Below are 4445 nucleotides of genomic sequence, written 5' to 3'. Positions count from 1 at the left end.
GTTAAGACCTCTGTGTCTCTGATATGTGAGAGAGAAGGATCAAGGGATAAAGGATTAAAATTATACATGTTGGAATCATGCTGCTATTTAGATTTCTCCCATGATTCTCACAATAGTTTTCTCATCATTCCTCTTTCTTACTACCAACTAAGAATTCCTTTATTCTGGTCTATAAAATTTTTGTGTCCCATTCATCCATCAAGGGGCTTTGAGATTGTTTCCATTTCTTGGCTATTGTAAATAATGCTGCAATAAACATGAAAGTTTAGATCCTAATTTCAATTCTTCTGGATATATACCCAGAAGTGGGATTTATGAATATCATATAATAATCATATTTTTAATACTTTGTGTAATGTCCACTTAGTTGCTGTGCAATTTTGGATTCTCATCTACAGTGTCCAAGGGTTCCCTTTTCCCTGCATCCTCATCAACATTTATCTCTTGTCTTTTTTAATAGCCTTCCTGATAGATACAAAAACTGATTGCCAAGACCAGTATCAAAAAGCTTTTTCTCTATTTTCTTTTTTAGGATTTTTTTGTGGTTTCATATCTTACCTTTAAGTGTTTAATCCATTTTGTATTGGTTTTTATACATTGTATAAGGAAATAATATACTTCGATCCTTCTGCATGTGGATATCTCTTTATCCCAACACCATTCATTAAAGAGACAATCTTTTCACCATTGTGTATTCATAGTACCCTTGGCAAAGATTAAAGATATAGGTGTGGGTTTATTTCTGAGCTCCTTATTCTGTTCCACTGGTTTCTGTTTTAATGCACTGTCATAGTGTTTTGATTACTATACCTTTGTAATATAGTTTGAAATCAAGGCGTATGGTGCCTGCAGCTTTGTTTTTTCTTGTTAATATTGCTTTGGCGTGTTGTATGAAAGGAGAGAAGGTTAGCACTCCCCTTGACAAGGATGGAAGAGGCTCTCGGGCCTGACAACACGCATACAGCCACTCCAAAAACACACGAAAAGGTAAAGAGCATCAACACAATGAAGAATCTGCATCAACCAAAGGGCAAAACAGCCACCTAGCACCAAAATGACAGGATTGAATTCACACATAACAATATTAACCCTAAATGTAAACGGACTAAATGCCCCAATCAAAAGACACAGACTGGCAAATTGGATAAAAAGCCAAAACCCATCAGTGTGCTGTATCCAGGAAACCCATCTCGCATGCAAGGATACACAAAGGCTCAAAATAAAGGGATGGAGGAAGATTTACCAAGCAAATGGAGAGCAAAAAAAAGCAGGAGTTGCAATTCTCATCTCTGATAAAATAGACTTTAAACCAACAAAGATCAAAAGAGACAAAGAAGGACATTACATAATGGTAAAAGGATCAATGCAGCAAGAAGAGCTAACGATCCTAAATATATATGCACCTAACACAGGAGCACCCAGATACATAAGGCAAGTTCTTAAAGACTTACAAAGAGACTTAGACTCCCACACAATAATAGTGGGAGACTTCAACACACCACTGTCAATATTAGACAGATCAACGAGACAGAAAATTAACAAGGATATCCAAGACTTGAACTCAGACCTGGAACAAGCAAACCTAATAGACATTTACAGAACTCTCCACCCCAAATCCACAGAATATACATTCTTCTCAGCACCACATCACACCTACTCTAAAATTGACCACATAATTGGAAGTAAATCACTCCTCAGCAAATGCAAAAGAACGGAAACCATAACAAACAGTCTCTCAGACCACAGTGCAATCAAGTTAGAACTCAGAATTCAGAAACCAACCCAGAACCGCACAGCCTCATGGAAAATGAACAACTTTCTCCTGAATGTTGACTGGATAAACAATGAAATGAAGGCAGAAATAAAGACGTTCTTCGAAACCAACGAGAATGAAGACACCACATACCAGAATCTCTGGGACACATTTAAAGCAGTCTCTAGAGGAAAATATATAGCAATAAGTGCCCACATGAGAAGAAAGGAGAGATCTAAAATTGACACCCTATCGTCAAAATTGAAAGAGCTAGAGGAGCAAGATCAAAAAAACTCAAAACCTAGCAGAAGACAAGAAATAACTAAGATCAAAGCAGAATTGAAGGAGATAGAGACACGAAAAACCCTTCAAAAAATCAATAAATCCAGGAGCTGGTTTTTTGAAAAGATCAACAAAATAGACAGACCACTAGCCAGACTAATAAAAAAGAAAAGAGAGAATAACCAAATAGATGCAATAAAAAATGACAAAGGGGATATCACCACAGATTCCACAGAAATTCAAACCATCATCAGAGATTATTACAAACAACTCTATGCACATAAATTAGAAAACCTGGAGGAAATGGATAAATTCCTGGACAGCTGCCTCCTGCCAAGCCTAAACCAGGAAGAAGTCGAAACCCTGAATAGACCAATAACAAGGTCTGAAGTCGAGGCAGCAATTAAGAGCCTACCACCCAAAAAAAGCCCAGGCCCAGATGGGTTCACAGCCGAATTCTACCAGACATACAAAGAGGAACTGGTACCATTCCTACTGAAACTATTCCAAATAATCCAAAAAGAGGGAATCCTTCCCAAATCATTTTATGAGACCAACATCATCCTAATACCAAAACCTGGCAGAGACTCAACAAGAAAAGAAAACTACAGGCCAATATCCATGATGAACATAGATGCAAAAATCTTCAATAAAATAATGGCAAGCCGATTACAACAGCACATCAAAAAGCTTATCCACCATGATCAAGTAGGATTCATCCCGGGGATGCAAGGCTGGTTCAATATACGCAAGTCTATAAATGTAATTCACCACATAAACAGAACCAAAGACAAAAACCACATGATTATCTCAATTGATGCAGAGAAGGCCTTCGACAAAATTCAACAGCCCTTTATGCTAAAAACCCTCAATAAACTAGGTATCGACGGAACGTATCTCAAAATAATAAAAGCTATTTACGACAAACCGACAGCCAATATCATACTGAACGGGCAAAAACTGGAAGCATTCCCCTTGAAATCTGGCACTAGACAAGGATGCCCTCTCTCACCACTCCTATTCAATATAGTACTGGAAGTCCTAGCCAGAGCAATCAGGCAAGAAAAAGAAATAAAGGGTATTCAATTAGGAAGGGAGGAAGTCAAATTGTCTCTATTTGCAGACGACATGATTGTATATCTAGAAGACCCCCTCATCTCAGCCCAAAAGCTCCTGAAACTGATAAGCAACTTCAGCAAAGTCTCAGGATACAAAATCAATGTGCAAAAATCACAAGCGTTCCTATACACCAATAACAGACTTAAAGAGAGCCAAATCAAGAACGAACTGCCATTCACAATCGCTACAAAGAGAATAAAATACCTAGGAATACAACTAACAAGGAATGTAAAGGACCTCTTCAAGGAGAACTACAAATCACTGCTCAACGAAATAAGAGAGGACACAAACAGATGGAGAAACATTCCATGTTCATGGTTAGGAAGAATTAATATCGTGAAAATGGCCATACTGCCCAAAGTAATATACAGATTCAATGCTATCCCCATCAAACTACCAATGACCTTCTTCGCAGAACTGGAAAAAACCACCTTAAACTTCATATGGAACCAAAAGAGAGCCCGCATAGCCAAGTCAATTCTAAGCAAAAAGAACAAAGCAGGAGGCATCACACTACCAGACATCAAACTCTACTACAAGGCTACAGTAATCAAAACAGCATGGTACTGGTACCAAAACAGAGATATAGACCAATGGAACAGAACAGAGGCATCGGAGGCAACACAACATATCTACAACCACCTGATCTTTGACAAACCTGATAAAAACAAGCAATGGGGAAAGGATTCCCTGTTCAATAAGTGGTGTTGGGAAAACTGGCTAGCCATATGCAGAAAGCAGAAACTGGACCCCTTCCTAACACCTTACACTAAAATTGACTCCAGATGGATTAAAGACTTAAACATAAGACCTAACACCATAAAAACACTAGAAGGAAACCTAGGCAAAACCATTCAGGACATAGGCGTAGGCAAGGACTTCATGACCAAAACACCAAAAGCATTGGCAACAAAAGCCAAAATAGACAAATGGGACCTAATCAAACTCCACAGCTTCTGCACGGCGAAAGAAACAGTCAATAGAGTGAATCGGCAACCAACAGAATGGGAAAAAATTTTTGCAGCCTACCCATCTGACAAAGGGATGATATCCAGAATTTACAACGAGCTAAAAAAGATTTACAAGAAAAAAACAAACAAGCCCCTTCAAAAGTGGGCGAAGGACATGAACAGATACTTTACAAAAGAAGACATACATGAGGCCAACAAGCATATGAAAAAATGCTCATCATCACTGGCCATTAGAGAAATGCAAATCAAAACTACATTGAGATACCATCTCACACCAGTTAGAATGGCAATCATTAAAAAATCTGGAGACAACAGATGCT

At 38.2% G+C, this 4445-nt stretch overlaps 1 pseudogene; it reads left to right on the top strand.

Moving 5' to 3' along the window:
• The first annotated feature begins 883 nt into the window (after positions 1 to 883).
• On the top strand, positions 884 to 1018 carry LOC135269387 (U6atac minor spliceosomal RNA; annotated as a pseudogene).
• The last annotated feature ends 3427 nt before the right edge of the window (positions 1019 to 4445 follow it).

The sequence above is a fragment of the Aotus nancymaae genome, unplaced genomic scaffold (assembly GCF_030222135.1).
Source record: "Aotus nancymaae isolate 86718 unplaced genomic scaffold, 86718_ANA_hifiasm-v0.15.2.pri h1tg000004l, whole genome shotgun sequence".
NCBI classification, from domain to species: Eukaryota; Metazoa; Chordata; class Mammalia; order Primates; family Aotidae; genus Aotus; species Aotus nancymaae.
The sequence above is the reverse complement of the archived record's forward strand: the minus strand, read 5'-3'. Positions and strand labels throughout refer to the sequence as shown.